We start from the raw sequence: 18,288 nt of genomic DNA, 5'->3' as shown, positions 1-18,288 counted from the left end.
AACCTCATCAGGATTTGGGGAATGCCTTCACCTAATCGTACCGCTGCTTATTCGACATATGTAGAATTGGATTGTGTATGAGTGATCTATTGTCGTATCTACAAAATAACATTTCCAAGTTAACGTCAGAACAAAAAGACATTTATGATACGATAATGCATTATGTCGATAACAACGCTGGAGAAATTTTCTTTTTGGATGCGCCAGGAGGTACTGGTAAAACGTTTGTGATAAAACTGATTCTGGCATCAATTCGATCAAAAAATGATATAGCGTTGGTAATTGCGTCGTCGCGAATAGCCGCAACGTTTGTGCCTGGTGGAAGAACTGCTCATTCCGCTTTGAAATTGCCTCTGAATTTGCATTCTACAGAAACTACGACGTGCAATATTTCTAAATCATCTGGGATGGATAAAGTATTGCAGCAATGCAAACTTATTATTTGGGACGAGTGCACAATGGCACACAAAAAATCGCTCGAGGCTCTGGATCAATGTTTTGAACGATTTGCGAGAGAATTCGAAACCCTTTGGCAGCACATTAATATTGCTTGCGGGAGATTTCAGGCAAACATTACCTATAATACCTAGATCAACCCCTGCAGACGAAAAGAATGCTTGCCTGAAAAATTCTAATTTATGGGCACACAAAATTAACTACAAATATGCGTGTCCGATTGCAAAACGATGACTGGTCAAACATTTTCAGATCAATTACTGGCAATTGGAAACGGAAAGCTCCTAGTAGACTCAATTTCAGGACGTATATAACTACCTGCTGAATTCTGTAATTTAGTGACGTCCAAAAATGAATTGATTGAAAAAGTATTTCCGAATATTCTAAACAATTAAAAAAATAATAAATGGCTAAGTTAAAGAGCGATCTTGCACCGAAAAATATAGACGTCCACGAAATCAACAATATTGTTTTGACCAAGATTCGAGACCAGGCAGTCCTTTACAAGTCAGTCGACACAGTTTTTGAACCAAATGAGGTGGTTAATTATCCATCTGAATTTTAAATTCTGTGGATCTTTCAGGATTTCCACCACACGTGCTACAACTAAAATTAGGCGTACCAATAATACTGTTAAGAAATATCAACCCACCAAAGCTTTGCAATGGCACGCGACTTGCCGTAAAAAAAAACAATGGAAAACGTAATAGAGGCCACAATCTTGACAGGGGCCTTTTTTGGGTGAGGATGTTCTTTTTCCTCGCATTCCCATGATTCCAAAAGACCTTCCTTTTCAATTTAAAAGATTCCAATTCCCAATTCGATTAGCATTTGCAATCACCATCAACAAAGCTCAAGGTCAATCATTAGAAAAATGTGGTATTGATCTTAATTCTGATTGTTTTTCCCATGGACAATTGTACGTTGCATGTTCGAGGGTCGGTAAACCTGACAATCTATTTATATGCAGCGACAATTCGACAGCGAAGAATGTTGTATATTCGCAAGTTTTACGCAGTTAATTTGTATTGTATCTATCTTTCTATACTATATGTTGACGTCATTCAACACACAAACATGACGTCACCCGACAGACCCACACACAGACAACTTATTTTTATATATTTTTATATATATAGATAGATAGATAGATATATGTCCCGGTTGTCATTTATATTCCCTATGTGCCGGTGTCCCGGTCGTCACTTGTGTCCCGATGTCCCGGTCTGTAATTTTGTCAGTCGAAAGCATGACGTCAGTCGACACACGAACATGACGTCACTCGACAGACCCACACACAGACAACTTATTTTTATATATATAGAAGATAGATAGATAGATAGATATCTTCTATATATATATATATATATATACTAGCTGTTGGGGTGGCGCTTCGCGCCCCCCAACATCTAGTTGGTGGGGCGCTTCGCGCCCCCCAAGCCCCCCCGCGCGCGTAAGTCGTTACGCGCCATATTAGTTACGCGCCATTATAGTTGCGTCCCTGTGTCCCACCTGTGAATATAGATAGATTTATATATGTGTTTCAAACTACGTAAAAATTGCGAATATAACAACTTTTTGGCTTTCCCACTACTGGGAGCTTTCCGTTTCCAATTGCCAGCAATTGATCTGAAAATGTTTGACCAGAGTCATCGTTTTGCAATCGGACACGCATATTTGTAGTTAATTTTAATATTTTTACGTGTGCCCATAAATTAGAATTTTTCAGGCAAGCATTCATTTCGTCCGTAGGAGTTAAACTACGTAAAAATTGCGAATATACAACATTCTTGGCTTTCCCATTGTCTGTGCATATACAAAGCCGTATGTACTAATAATGACGTCATATGCAAACGCTCTTTTTACAAACAAACAAATATGCATACACACAACTCGTTTTTATATAGATAGATAGATAGATAGATACAATACAAATCAACTGCGTAAAACTTGCGAATATACAACATTCTTCGCTGTCCAATTGTCGCTGCATATAATAGATTGTCAGGTTTACCGACCCTCGAACATGCAACGTACAATTGTCCATGGGAAAAATAATCAGTATTAAGATCTATACCACATTTTTCTAATGATTGACCTTGAGCTTTGTTAATGGTGATTGCAAATGCTAATCGAATTGGGAATTGCAATCTTTTAAATTGAAAAGGCAGATCCGTTGGAATCATGGGAATGCAAGGAATAAGAACAGCCTCACCCTCAAAAGGCCCTGTCAAGATTGTGGCCTCCATTAGGTTTTCCATTGTTTTTTTTACGGCAAGTCGCGTGCCATTGCAAAGCTTTGGTGGGTTGATATTTCTTAAAAGTATTATTGGAACGCCTATTTTTAGTTGTAGCACGTGTGGTGGAAACCCTGAAAGATCATGGAATTTAAAAATTCAGATGGATAATTAACCGCTTCATTTGGTTCCAAAACTGTGTCGACTGACTTGTAAAGGACTGCCTGGTCTCGAATCTTGGTCAAAACAATATTGTTGATTTCGTGGGCGTCTATATTTTTGGGTGCGAGAATCGCTCTTTCACTAAGCCATTTATTATTTTTATAATTTTTTAGAATATTCGGAAATACTTTTTCAATCAATTCATTTTTGGACGTCACTAAATTACAGAAATCAGCAGGTAGTTGTATACGTCCTGAAATTGAGTCTATCGTATCATAAATGTCTTTTTGTTCCGACGTTAACTTGGAAATGTTATTTTGTACATACGACAATAGATCACTCGTTCTGTAACTTTTTTCCCGATCCAATTCTACACATGTCGAAACAGCAGCGATACGGTTAGGTGAAGGCATTCCAAAATCCTGAAGAGGTTTGTTTGCCATACGTACGCACAAATCTTCTATAATAACTAAAGCTAGTTATAAATTTCTGATGTAAAATCAAAAGTCATATCTGACGTCTCTAACTGTTTTCGATGGAGTATATCTTCGGACATTTTTCAACAACAGCTGGACTACGTTCATGTATCGGAAATGAAAGAATTCACCAAACAGCTTCATTACTGCTTATGTATCTTCCAGCCTGATATTGTACGATTTCGTCGAAATCTTTGATTTCGGGCTGCAAGCCAAAAACTGCCATGTCACTGCCTTTGTTGACGTATTTACATATGTATTTGATTGCCTTTACGGAGTTACAGTATTCAAGGTTATGTGTGCATTAAATGTTTTTGATAATAATGGGGAATATGGAACAACCCACTGGTTATCTACTTCGATGGTGGTACCGTTGCCATTGTAGGTTCTTCAGTCATTTTACAATTAGAAATTTCTCTTTCAACGGTCTTCTTACAATTAAAAATTTGTCTTTGAACGATATTCTTAAATACCCGTGTCCTGGTCGTCATTTATATTCCCTGTGTCCCGGTCGTCATTTGTGTCCCGGTATCCCAGTCTGTAATTTCTCTTTGAGTGTCCCGGTCGTTATTTATATTCCCTCTGCCCCGGTCGTCATTTGTGTCCCGGTCTGTAATTTCTCTTTGAGTGTTTTTTCTTTTTAGTATTTTTTAGTTTTTTACATTTTTTCTTTTTTCAGTTTTCTTTTTCTTCTTTATTTTCAGCTTCACTATGAAATACATATCGCCGAACCTTTGTTTTTTTAACTAAAATCTGGTAGGCATTGATGACCTTATCCAAGTCAAAATCCCAAACCCAATCATCATCGCTATCATTTTCAGTTTTGATATGTTTTGACTCTCGCTGTCCAGGTGGATCTTCATCTAACTGCGCGGTTTTGCGTTCTTTAGCCTCAAGCCTGTTTCCTTGCTCTTCTTTTGATTCCTCGGCACGCTTTCTTTTCTGACTTTCTCTATCAGTTGGCATAGACTCTTTGAGCATCTTCATCAGCTTTTGCCATGGTAAGTTCATCAGTCATTGTAAACTTAAACATTAATAGATTTCTACATGAACATATGTCTTAAATATCTTGAATGACGTCACCGTCAAAGCAAAAATGACGACAACTAATTTCATGATGTCAGCCGACACAGAAACATGACGTCACCTGATCCACAGACAGACAGACAGACAACTTATTTTTATATATATAGATATATATATATATATATATATATATATATATATATATATATATATATATATATATATATATATATGTATATATATATATATATACATATGTATCTATCTATATATAAAAAAATAAGTTGTCTGTGTGTGGGTCTGTCGGGTGACGTCATGTTTGTGTGTTGACTGACGTCATGTTTTCGACTGACGAAATTACAGACCGGGACATCGGGACACAAATGACGACCGGGACACCGCACATAGGGAATATAAATGACGACACTCAAAGAGAAAGCGACCGGGACACAAGGAATGTTCGATTAGCAATCACCATCAACAAAGCACCGGGACACAAATGACGACCGGGACACAGTGAGTATAAATGACGACCAGGACATAAGTAAAATAAAACTAAAAAAAACTAAAAAAAAGGTAAAAACTACAAAAAAACTAAAAAGAAAAAAAACTAAAAACTAATAAAAAACTAAAAAAGCTAAAAAACTAAAAAAACCAAGAAAGAAAAAAAAAATAAAAAAGGAAAAAAATGAAAAATATAGGAGAAAAACAAAACTAAAAAACGAATGTATATACAGACCGGGACATCGGGATACAAATGACGACCGGGACACAGGGAATATAAATGACGACCGGGACACAGGGACGCAACTACAACGGGGACGCCGGGGGGCACAGGGGGATATATAAATGATTACGGGGACACAGGGAATGTTCGATTAGAAATCACCATCAACAAAGCTCAAAGGCAATCATTAGAATCATGAGGTATAACTAAAAAAACTAAAAAAAGGTAAACAACTAAAAACTATAAAAAAGACCAATTCAAAAACGAATGTATATACAGACCAGGACACCGGGACACAATATATATATATATATATATATATATATATATATATATATATATATATATATATATATATATATATATATATATATATATATATATATATATATATATATATATATATATATATATATATATATATATATATATATATATATATGGTTTTAACTACGTAAAACTTGCGAATATACAACATTCTTTGCTGTCCCATTGTCTTTGCATATAAATAGATTGTCAGGTTTACCGACTCTTGAACATGCAACATATAATGGTCCATGGGGAAAACAATCTGTATTCAGATCTATACCTCATGATTCTAATGATTGCCCTTGAGCTTTGTTGATGGTGATTGCTAATCGACCATTCCCTGTCCCGGTCGTCATTTATATCCCCCTGTGCCCCCCGGTGTCCCCGTTGTAGTTGTGTCCCTGTGTCCCGGTCGTCATTTATATTCCCTGTGTCCCGGTCGTCATTTGTATCCCGGTGTCCCGGTCTGTATATACATTCGTTTTTTAGTTTTGTTTTTCTCCTTTATTTTTTTCTTTTTTTTTTCTTTTTTAGTTTATTTAGATTTTTAGATTTTTTAGTTTTTTTATTAGTTTTTAGTTTTTTTTTCTTTTTAGTTTTTTTGTAGTTTTTACCTTCTTTTTAGTTTTGTTAGTTTTTTTTTTACTTATGTCCTGGTCGTCATTTATACTCCCTGTGTCCCGGTGCTTTGTTGATTGCTAATCGAACATTCCTTTTGTCCTGGTCGCTTTCTCTTTGAGTGTCGTCATTTATTTTTTTCTTTTTTAGTTCTTTTAGTTTTTACCTTTTTTAGTTTTTTTTAGTTTTTTAGATGAAAATTTTTTTTAGTTTTTTCCTTTTTTTCTTTTTAGTTTTTTATTGGTTTTTACCTTTATTTTAGCTTATTTTTCAGTTTTTTCCTTTTTTTTTAGTTTTTTTTTAGTTTTTAGTTTTTTTAGTTTTTTACCTTTTTTTAGTTTTTTTAGTTTTTTTAGTTTTTTAGCTTTTTTATTTTTTTTATTAGTTTTTAGTTTTTTTTGTAGTTTTGCCTTTTTTTAGTTTTTTCAGTTTTTTTTTTAGTTTTTTATTGGTTTTTACCTTTATTTTAGCTTATTTTTCAGTTTTTTCCTTTTTTTTAGTTTTTTTTTAGTTTTTAGTTTTTTTAGTTTTTTACCTTTTTTTAGTTTTTTTAGTTTTTTTTAGTTTTTTAGCTTTTTTATTTTTTTTATTAGTTTTTAGTTTTTTTTGTAGTTTTTGCCTTTTTTTAGTTTTTTCAGTTTTTTTTTTAGTTTTTTATTGGTTTTTACCTTTATTTTAGCTTATTTTTCAGTTTTTTCCTTTTTTTTTAGTTTTTTTTTAGTTTTTAGTTTTTTTAGTTTTTTACCTTTTTTTAGTTTTTTTAGTTTTTTTAGTTTTTTAGCTTTTTTATTTTTTTTATTAGTTTTTAGTTTTTTTTGTAGTTTTTGCCTTTTTTTAGTTTTTTCAGTTTTTTTTTTAGTTTTTTATTGGTTTTTACCTTTATTTTAGCTTATTTTTCAGTTTTTTCCTTTTTTTTAGTTTTTTTTTAGTTTTTAGTTTTTTTAGTTTTTTACCTTTTTTTTAGTTTTTTTAGTTTTTTAGCTTTTTTATTTTTTTTATTAGTTTTTAGTTTTTTTTTGTAGTTTTTGCCTTTTTTTAGTTTTTTTAGTTTTTTAGCTTTTTTATTTCACCTGATCCACAGATCCACAGACAACTTATTTTTATATATATAGAAAGAAGATATCTATATATATAAAAATAAGTTGTCTGTGGATCTGTGGATCGTGGATCAGGTGACGTCATGTTTGTCCGCATATGACGTCTGAATTATTTCACACTAATACAAAATAAGAAAAAAAACTAAAAAAGGTAAAAACTACAAAAAAAACTAAAATGAAAAAAAAACTAAAAAGCTAAAAAACTAAAAAAAACTAAAAAAGGGTAAAAAACTAAAAACTAAAAAAAACTGAAAAAACTAAAAAAAGTCAAAAACTACAAAAAAAACTAAAAACTAATAAAAAACTAAAAAATCTAAAAAACTAAAAAAACTAAAAAAAGGTAAAAAACTAAAAAAAAAACTAAAAACTAAAAAAGAAAAAAACTAAAAAAAGGAAAAGACTGAAAAATAAAAGAGAAAAAGAAAACTAAAAAAATATGAATAAAAATACAAAAAAATAAAAAAGATAAAAACTACAAAAAAACTAAAAAGAAAAAACGAAAAAAAACTAAAAAAGCTAAAAAAATAAAAGAAGCAAAAATCTAAAGAAGGTAAAAACTACAAAAAAAAAGAAAACAAAATAAAAAAATCTAAAAAAGCTTAAAAACTAAAAAAAAACTAAAAAAAGATAAAAAACTAAAAAAAAAAACTAAAAAAAGGAAAAAACCATAAAATAAACTAAAAACTAATAAAAAAAAAATAAAAAAAGCTAAAAAACTAAAAAAACTAAAAAAACTAAAAAAGGTAAAAACTAAAAGAGCTAAAAAAGAAAAAAAACTAAAAAAGGAAAAAACTGAAAATAAAGGAGAAAAAGAAAACTAAAAAAATATAAATAAAAATAAAAAAACTAAAAAGATAAAAACTTCAAAAAAAACTAAAAAGAAAAAAGAAAAAAACTAAAAAACCTAAAAAAGGTAAAAACCAATAAAAAAAAACTAAAAACAAAAAAAGGGAAAAAATTAAAAATTTATTTCATCATAAGTTTTCAACTGACGAAATTACAGACCGGGATATCGGGACACAAATGACGACCGGGACACCGGCACATAGGGAATATGAATGACGACACTCAAAGAGAAAGCGACCGGGACAAAAGGAATGTTCGATTAGCAATCAACAAAGCGCCGGGACACAAATGACGACCGGGACACAGGGAGTATAAATTACGACCAGGATATAAGTAAAAAAAACTAAAAAAACTAAAAAAAAGGTAAAAACTACAAAAAAACTAAAAAGAAAAAAAAATAAAAACTAATAAAAAAACTAAAAAATCTAAAAATCTAAATAAACTAAAAAGAAAAAAATAAAAAAGGAAAAAATAAAGGAGAAAAACAAAACTAAAAAACGAATGTATATACAGACCGGGACACCGGGATACAAATGACGACCGGGACACAAGGAATATAAATGACGACCGGGACACAGGGACACAACTACAACGGGGACGCCGGGGGGCACAGGGGGATATAAATGACGACCGAGACACCGGGACACATGGAATATAAATGACGCCCGGGACACTCAAAGAGAAATCACAGACTGGGACACCGGGACACAAATGACGACCGGGACACAGGGACAAAACTACAAAGGGGATGCCGGGGGGCACAAGGGGATATATAAATGACGATGGCGACACAGGGAATGGTAGATTAGCAATCACCATCAACAAAGCTCAAGGGCAATCATTAGAATCATGAGGTATAGATCTGAATACGGATTGTTTTCCCATGGACCATTATATGTTGCATTTTCAAGAGTCGGTAAACAATCTATTTATATGCACAGACAATGGGACAGCAAAGAATGTTGTATATTCGCAAGTTTTACGTAGTTAAAAACATATATATATATATATATCTATATTCACAGGTGGGACATAGGGACACAACTACAATGGCGCGTAACTAATATGGCGCGTAACGACATACGCGCGCGGGGGGGCTTGGGGGGGGGGCGCGTAGCGCCCCCACCAACTAGGTGTTGGGGTGGCGCGAAGCGCCACCCCAACAGCTAGTATATATATATATATAAACTAGCTGTTGGGGTGGCGCTTCGCGCCACCCCAACACCTAGTTGGGGGGGTGCTTCGCGCCCCCCCCAAGCCCCCCTGCGCGCGTAAGTCGTTACGCGCCATAATAGTTACGCGCCATTGTAGTTGTGTCCCTATGTCCCACCTGTGAATATAGATATATATATATATATATATATATATATATATATATATATATATATATATATATATATATATATATATATATATATATATATATATATATATATATATATATATATATATGGTTTTAACTACGTAAAACTTGCGAAAATAATGACGAAGACCACACTGCCTTTCCATAATACAACAACAAAAGAGAGAATAATGAGGACTTTTTTTCCCAAGACAGTGAACCAACAAAACCTATTTGAATATTTCGGCCCTATATCTAAGGGCCGTCTTCAGCAAAGAAAAAATAAAAAACAATAAAACACTTACAATAAAAGTTCTCAGTTAAAAATCCATTTTTTATTTTAAAATAGCCTTGGCATCATTACTTCTTAACGAAAAGTTCAGCCAAGACTGTCTGATAAAAGCTAACATTTTACAAGATAAAAAGGTTCATTCATTTCACTAACTGTATTTATTAAAAATTGGATTGATTTCTTATTGCGATATTTGCCTTCTCTGCAGCTAATCTGATAGTTCTTTTGATATTGGGCTTGTTTTTGTTAATTCCTATTTTTGTTTTATTTTGAATTAGATTATTTTCTATAATTAATTTTGTGTACATAGGGTTGAGTGTGTATTCACCCAAGTCTCTATTTAGGGATTTATTATTATTTAAGTTTCGTTTGATTTCGATTGCCTCACGGACAGTTTGTTTGATTCCTAGGTCATTGCTAATTAGAATTGTTTCGTCAAATAGAACATAATGGTTTGGATTTTCAAAAATATGACTACTTAAAGCTGAATCGAAAGATATAGAGTTATTTTTAGATTTTAACGCTTTTTCAATACTTTCTTTGTGTTGCTGTAATCTTGTTCCTAAATTTTGGTGGGTTCGACCAATGTAATAATTTCCACAACTACATGGTATTTGATACACCCCTCGTAGACGAGTAATTGGGGTTTTATCCTTACCAGAATTGACAAGATTCATTATACTTAAATTGCTTGTGAATACAACACGTAAATTGTTTTTTAAACAAACTTTTTTCATTTTTGAAGTAATTTTCGGAATATAAGGCAGGTAAATCGTGCTTGTGGGTTTATTAGAATCATTTACTGGTGTGGGATTTAAGGCTTTAGAAGAATGCATCTTTAATCTTTGAGCAATAACAGTATTTATGAGAGAAATTGGGTACCCGTTGCCAAAAAGTATGTCTGTAATAAAATTTAATTCTTTTTTAACATACGGCTCTGAACAGATATTAAGTACTCTATCCACAAGAGATATTACCACACCTCTTTTAACCTGTGGAGGATGGTTAGATTTGAAGTGAAGGTATCTATTATTATGCGGTTTACAGGTTTTCTGTAAACCGTAAAATCAAGTTTACAGAAAACCTACGCATAATAATAGATACCTTCACTTCAAATCTAACCATCCTCCACAGGTTAAAAGAGGTGTGGTAATATCTCTTGTGGATAGAGTACTTAATATCTGTTCAGAGCCGTATGTTAAAAAAGAATTAAATTTTATTACAGACATACTTTTTGGCAACGGGTACCCAATTTCTCTCATAAATACTGTTATTGCTCAAAGATTAAAGATGCATTCTTCTAAAGCCTTAAATCCCACACCAGTAAATGATTCTAATAAACCCACAAGCACGATTTACCTGCCTTATATTCCGAAAATTACTTCAAAAATGAAAAAAGTTTGTTTAAAAAACAATTTACGTGTTGTATTCACAAGCAATTTAAGTATAATGAATCTTGTCAATTCTGGTAAGGATAAAACCCCAATTACTCGTCTACGAGGGGTGTATCAAATACCATGTAGTTGTGGAAATTATTACATTGGTCGAACCCACCAAAATTTAGGAACAAGATTACAGCAACACAAAGAAAGTATTGAAAAAGCGTTAAAATCTAAAAATAACTCTATATCTTTCGATTCAGCTTTAAGTAGTCATATTTTTGAAAATCCAAACCATTATGTTCTATTTGACGAAACAATTCTAATTAGCAATGACCTAGGAATCAAACAAACTGTCCGTGAGGCAATCGAAATCAAACGAAACTTAAATAATAATAAATCCCTAAATAGAGACTTGGGTGAATACACACTCAACCCTATGTACACAAAATTAATTATAGAAAATAATCTAATTCAAAATAAAACAAAAATAGGAATTAACAAAAACAAGCCCAATATCAAAAGAACTATCAGATTAGCTGCAGAGAAGGCAAATATCGCAATAAGAAATCAATCCAATTTTTAATAAATACAGTTAGTGAAATGAATGAACCTTTTTATCTTGTAAAATGTTAGCTTTTATCAGACAGTCTTGGCTGAACTTTTCGTTAAGAAGTAATGATGCCAAGGCTATTTTAAAATAAAAAATGGATTTTTAACTGAGAACTTTTATTGTAAGTGTTTTATTGTTTTTTATTTTTTCTTTGCTGAAGACGGCCCTTAGATATAGGGCCGAAATATTCAAATAGGTTTTGTTGGTTCACTGTCTTGGGAAAAAAAGTCCTCATTATTCTCTCTTTTGTTGTTGTAAAACTTGCGAATATACAACATTCTTTGCTGTCCCATTGTCTTTGCATATAAATAGATTGTCAGGTTTACCGACTCTTGAACATGCAACATATAATGGTCCATGGGAAAACAATCTGTATTCAGATCTATACCTCATGATTCTAATGATTGCCCTTGAGCTTTGTTGATGGTGATTGCTAATCGACCATTCCCTGTCCCGGTGTCCCGGTCGTCATTTATATCCCCCTGTTTCCCCCGGTGTCCCCGTTGTAGTTGTGTCCCTGTGTCCCGGTCGTCATTTATATTCCCTGTGTCCCGGTCGTCATTTGTATCCCGGTGTCCCGGTCTGTATATACATTCGTTTTTTAGTTTTGTTTTTCTCCTTTATTTTTTTCCTTTTTTTTTCTTTTTTAGTTTATTTAGATTTTTAGATTTTTTAGTTTTTTTATTAGTTTTTAGTTTTTTTTTCTTTTTAGTTTTTTTGTAGTTTTTACCTTCTTTTTAGTTTTGTTAGTTTTTTTTTTTACTTATGTCCTGGTCGTCATTTATACTCCCTGTGTCCCGGTGCTTTGTTGATTGCTAATCGAACATTCCTTTTGTCCTGGTCGCTTTCTCTTTGAGTGTCGTCATTTATTTTTTTCTTTTTTAGTTCTTTTAGTTTTTACCTTTTTTAGTTTTTTTTAGTTTTTTAGATGAAAATTTTTTTTAGTTTTTTCCTTTTTTTCTTTTTAGTTTTTTATTGGTTTTTACCTTTATTTTAGCTTATTTTTCAGTTTTTTCCTTTTTTTTATTTATTTATTTTTTTTTTTTTTAGTTTTTTACCTTTTTTTAGTTTTTTTAGTTTTTTTAGTTTTTTAGCTTTTTTACTTTTTTTATTAGTTTTTAGTTTTTTTTGTAGTTTTTGCCTTTTTTTAGTTTTTTCAGTTTTTTTTTTAGTTTTTTATTGGTTTTTACGTTTATTTTAGCTTATTTTTCAGTTTTTTCCTTTTTTTTAGTTTTTAGTTTTTTTAGTTTTTTACCTTTTTTTAGTTTTTTTAGTTTTTTTAGTTTTTTAGCTTTTTTATTTTTTTTATTAGTTTTTAGTTTTTTTTGTAGTTTTTGCCTTTTTTTAGTTTTTTTAGTTTTTTAGCTTTTTTATTAGTTTTTAGTTTTTTTTGTAGTTTTTGCCTTTTTTTAGTTTTTTTAGTTTTTTAGCTTTTTTATTTTTTTTATTAGTTTTTAGTTTTTTTTGTAGTTTTTGCCTTTTTTTAGTTTTTTCAGTTTTGACGTCACCTGATCCAGTTTTTTCAGGTGACGTCACCTGATCCACGATCCACAGATCCACAGACAACTTATTTTTATATATATAGATAAGTTGTCTGTGTGTGTGTGTCTGTCGAGTGACGTCATGTTCGTGTGTCGACTGACGTCATGTTTTCGACTGATGAAACTACAGACCGGGACATCGGGACACAAATGACGACCAGGACACCGGGAAATAAACTAAAAAAAAGGTAAAAACTACAAAAAAAACTAAAAAGAAAAAATATATATATAAATGACGATCGGGACACTCAAAGAGAAAGCGATCGGGACACAAGGTATGTTCGATTAGCAATCACCATCAACAAAGCACCGGGACACAAATGACGACCGGGACACAGGGAGTATAAATGACGACCAGGACATAAGTAAAAAAAATCTAAAAAAACTAAAAATCTAAAAAACTAAAAAACTAAAATCTAAAAATTAATAAAAAAGCTAAAAAACTAAAAAAAACTAAAAAAGAGAAAACAAAAACTAAAAAAAAATAAAAATAAAAAAACTAAAAAGGTAAAAACTACAAAAAAAACTAAAAAGAAAAAAGAAAAAAACTAAAAAAAAAGTAAAAACCAAAAGAAACTAAAAAGCAAAAAGGGGAAAAACACAAAAATGTATTTCATCATATACCAATTCAAAAACGAATGTTTATACAGACCGGGACACCAGGACACAAATGACGACCAGGACACAGGGAATATAAATGACGACCGGGACACAGGGACACAATTACAACGGGGACGCCGGGGGCACGGGGGGATATATAAATGACGACGGGGACACAGGGAATGTTCGATTAGCAATCACCATCAACAAAGCTCAAGGGCAATCATTAGAATCATGAGGTATAACTAAAAAAGGTAAAAAAAGGTAAAAAACTAAAAACAAAAAAAAAAGACCAATTCAAAAACGAATGTATATATAGACCGGGACACCGGGACACAAATGACGACCGGGACACCGGGACACAAGGAATATAAATGACGACCGGGACACTCAAAGAGAAATTAACAGACTGGGACACCGGGACACAAATGACGACCGGGACACAGGGAATATAAATGACGACCGGGATACAGGGACACAACTACAACGGGGACACAGGGACACAACTACAATGGCGCGTAACGACTTACGCGCGCGGAGGGGCTTGGGGGCGCGAAGCGCCCCACCAATTAGGTAGCGCCACCCCAACAGCTAGTATATATATATATATATATATATATATATATATATATATATATATATATATATATATATATATATATATATATATATATATATATATATATACTATAGCGCGAAGCCCCTATATAGGGGCTTCGCGCACCCCCCCCCCCCCCCAAGCCCCCGCGTGCGCGTAATTCGTTATGCGCCATATTAGTTACGCGCCATTGTAGTTGTGTCCCTGTGTACCACCTATGAATATAGATAGATTTATATATGTGTGTTGAACTACGTAAAACTTGCGAATATACAACATTCTTGGGTCTCCCATTGTCTGTGCATGTACAAAGCCTTATGTGCTAATAACGACGTCATAAGCAAACGCTCTTTTTACAAACAAACAAACATGTATCCACACAACTCGTTTTTATATAGATAGATAGATACAATACAAATTAACTGCGTAAAACTTGCGAATATACAACATTCTTCGCTGTCCAATTGTCTCTGTAAATAAATAGATTGTCAGGTTTACCGACCCTCGAACATGCAACGTACAATTGTTCATGGGAAAAACAATCAGTATTAAGATCAATACCACATTTTTCTAATGATTGACCTTGAGCTTTGTTGATGATGATTGCAAATACTAATCGAATTGGGAATTGCAATCTTTTAAATTGAAAAGGCAGATCCGTTGGAATCATGGGAATGCGAGGAATAAGAACAGCCTCACCCTCAAAAGGTCATGTCAAGATTGTGGCCTCTATTACGTTTTCCATTGTTTTTTTTTTTTACGGCAAGTCGCGTGCCATTGCAAAGCTTTGGTGGGTTGATATTTCTTAACATAATTATTGGTATGCCTATTTTTAGTTGTAGCACGTATGGTGGAAACCCTGAAAGATCCACGGAATTTAAAAATTCAGATGGATAATTAACCGCCTCATTTGGTTCAAAAACTGTGTCGACTGACTTGTAAAGGACTGCCTGGTCTCGAATCTTGGTCAAAACAATATTGTTGATTTCGTGGACGTCTATATTTTTGGGTGCAAGAATCGCTCTTTCACTTAGACATTTATTATTTTTATAATTTTATAGAATATTCGGAAATACTTTTTCAATCAATTCATTTTTGGACGTCACTAAATTACAGAATTCAGCAGGTGGCTGTATACGTCCTGAAATTGAGTCTACTGGGAGCTTTCCGTATCCAATTGCCAGTAATTGATCTGAAAATGTTTGACCAGAGTCATCGTTTTGCAATCGGACACGCATATTTGTAGTTAATTTTAATGTTTTTACGTGTGCCCATAAATTAGAATTTTTCAGGTAAACATTCATTTCGTCTGCAGGGGTTGATCTAGGTATTATAGGTAATGTTTGCCTGAAATCTCCCGCAAGCAATATTAATGTGCTGCCAAAGGGTTTTGAATTCCCTCACAAATCTTTCAAACATTGATCCAGAGCCTCGAGCGATTTTTTGTGTGCCATTCTGCACTCGTCCCAAATAATATGTTTGCATTACTGCAATACTTTACCCATCCCAGATGATTTGGAAATATTGCACTTGGGAGTTTCTGTAGAATGCAAATTCAGAGGCAATTTCAAAGCGGAATGAGCAGTTCATCCACCAGGCAGCAAAGTTGCGGCTATTCCGGACGACGCAATTGCCAACGCTATATCAGTTTTTGATCGAATTGATGCCAGAATCAGTTTTATCACAAGCGTTTTACCAGTACCTCCTGGCGCATCCAAAAAGAAAATCTCTCCAACGTTGTTATCGACACAATGCATTATCGTATCATAAATGTTTTTTTGTTCTGACGTTAACTTGGAAATGTTATTTTGTAGATACGACAATAGATCACTCGTACTGTAACTTTGTTCACGATCCAATTCTACACATGTCGAAACAGCAGCGGTAAGATTGGGTGAAGGCATTCCCAAATCCTGAAGAGGTTTGTTTGCCATACATACGTAAAAATCTTCTATAATAACTAAAGTGTAGTTATAAATTTCTGATGTAAAATCAAAAGTCATATCTGACGTCTCTAACCGTTTTCGATGGAGTATATCTTCGGACCTTTTTTATTTATATTTTTCCCATAACTCTGTAGGAGCTGACGGAGAGCAAGTTGTTAGTATGATGCCAAACAATGCACGAATTTGACTTGGAGTTGACATTTCGCACGCGTCATTGATACAGTTATCCCAGTGTTGGTCATTCTCCAATAAATTCAGAGCTTGTCATGCACTTCGGTAAGTGTCATGTATAGTACCGTTTACAGTTCCCAAATACTCAAAGGACGTCGGACCGGGTAAATTCACCAAAAGCAGGCGTAGAAAGAAGCATTCATGTTGATTGGGGTGAACGGTGTAGAGTCTTCCTATCGTGGTATCTTTGAAGATGGTAGGTTGGCCGTCGACTGACTTACCCTGATTACCTGATTTACCTGACTTACCTTTGACGTTCAAATACTTTATTTTTAGTATTCCACGTGCAATACGAAGGCACTTCAGTATACAGCAGTTTTTTGCAAAAGAATCATTTTTGCATAGCGAAAAGAAAGCAGTTAACTTTGTATCCGGTGGATTCAGGGCTCTTTGTTGCACGTTGGTGTCCGAGAAATAAACACGTTGACCATTCTGTAAATGTACCGCTAAGTGAACAACAGCTGGACTACGTTCATGTATCGGAAATGAAAGAATAAATTTGCCCTTTTACTTTGAAAGTAGGCATAAATTAATCTGGATTTTCGATTTGGGCACCAAACGATGTCATTTGGAAACATGAGTTATATTTTCTGATCTGTGATAAAAAATGCTTAGATTCTGACGTAGTTGCAGTAAGCAAAGTTTTCAATGGCTCTGGTGGTGCAGCCAATAGAGGAAGTTTAACTTTTCCTGAGGCGCAACACATTCCTATTGTTTCACCATTGAATTTCAAGGCCTTGCAATAGGGACAAATTTTAGACATAGTCCCGATTTGAACACTTCTACTATAATCATCAACTGGGCTGTACCTGAATACCAGGCGATAATTTTCAGGTTGCTCTTGTGATTCCTCGGCACGCTTTCTTTTCTTACTTTCTCTATCAGCCGCAAGCCCGTTTTCTTGCTGTTCTTGTGATTCCTCGGCACGCCTTCTTTTTTTACTTTCTCTTTCAGAAGCAAGTCTGGTTTCGGGTTGCTCTGGTAGTTCCTCGACACGCCTTCGTTGACGTAAATTGCACATTCTTAATATGGTCCTTTCTCTTTGAACCGCAAGCCTGGTTTTGCTTTTTGGTAACATTCTATCTTTTTCAATGTTTTTCAATTTGTCAGTGTTTATTCTAACATTGACTGTTAGAAAAAATTTTACGTGCCAAGAATGCTAACACTCAACAATTCATAATAAACCTCAAAATTATAAATATCTGTTATAAGGTTTTCGAATTACTTTAATCTATTGTCAAAATATATAGAAATATTTATGCAATTCCCAGTTTCTACATTTTTAGTTTCAGTTTGCTTTTCAGTTTAGTTTCATTTTTATATATAGATAAGATATAATCTGGCGTAACGGACTGACAACTTATTTATATATATATATATATATATATATATATATATATATATATATATATATATATATATATATATATATATATATATATATATATATATATATATATATATATATATATATATATATATATAGCCAACCTGTACTAAGCCAACCTACCAAGCCAAAGTACTAAGCCAACCTGTGGGTGCTAAAAACTACCATGTTGCGTTTTAAGGTCTAAAAAAGAAAAAGTGATATGGCAAAATATGTTAAAACACGCAACAAGAACTCTGGGCTGAAAGACGAAATCGACATAGAGTTCTTGATTAGACTTACTCTTGGTCATTGCTTATCTGGGAAGGATAAATTTTTTCACCATTTTAACTTATCTCTATCCTCTTTATCTCATATGTTTGCTGCTTTATTTTCTCTTTTTATGTATTTCTAACCTTTTTCTAT

General features: G+C 33.2%; 1 protein-coding gene across 1 annotated transcript in view; it reads left to right on the top strand.

Annotated features, from left to right (window-relative positions):
* LOC136035300 (F-box/LRR-repeat protein 20-like) overlaps nucleotides 1–18,288 on the top strand; it is a 106,836-nt gene that overhangs the window by 27,297 nt on the left and 61,251 nt on the right. The gene's annotated exons all lie outside the window — the stretch shown is intronic.

This window comes from Artemia franciscana, chromosome 14, assembly GCF_032884065.1.
Source record: "Artemia franciscana chromosome 14, ASM3288406v1, whole genome shotgun sequence".
In the NCBI taxonomy this organism is placed as follows: Eukaryota; Metazoa; Arthropoda; class Branchiopoda; order Anostraca; family Artemiidae; genus Artemia; species Artemia franciscana.
This window is presented reverse-complemented; position numbering and strand designations above follow the sequence as displayed.